A 332-nucleotide genomic window follows, 5' to 3' on the forward strand; every position below is an offset into this window, starting at 1 on the left:
GAGTCTGAGAGGAAAGGACTGAGCAGGGATCTTGACCTTCCTCAGATTTGACCTCAGTGATCTCAGCAGTGTCCAACGACCGTGCATGGTGCTGTGTCTGGTCTCTCAAGGATGCATCATCAACCACAACAGAACCCCGAAAATGGAAGATGGAAAAAGCTGTGTGCTGAGGGGTTGGAGAACAGCAAGACCACAGTGGATAGCTCTGTGGGGGACGCTGCGTCCTATGGAGAGGCCAGGCACACAGAGGAGTCAGGGCCTGAGCTCCACAGCTGCTCCTGTGACTGCCATGACCTCAGTGTGAGCCCAGTGCCCCCTGCTGGTGCTGACTG

Source organism: Dipodomys ordii, unplaced genomic scaffold (genome assembly GCF_000151885.1).
Source record: "Dipodomys ordii isolate 6190 unplaced genomic scaffold, Dord_2.0 Scaffold330, whole genome shotgun sequence".
NCBI classification, from domain to species: Eukaryota; Metazoa; Chordata; class Mammalia; order Rodentia; family Heteromyidae; genus Dipodomys; species Dipodomys ordii.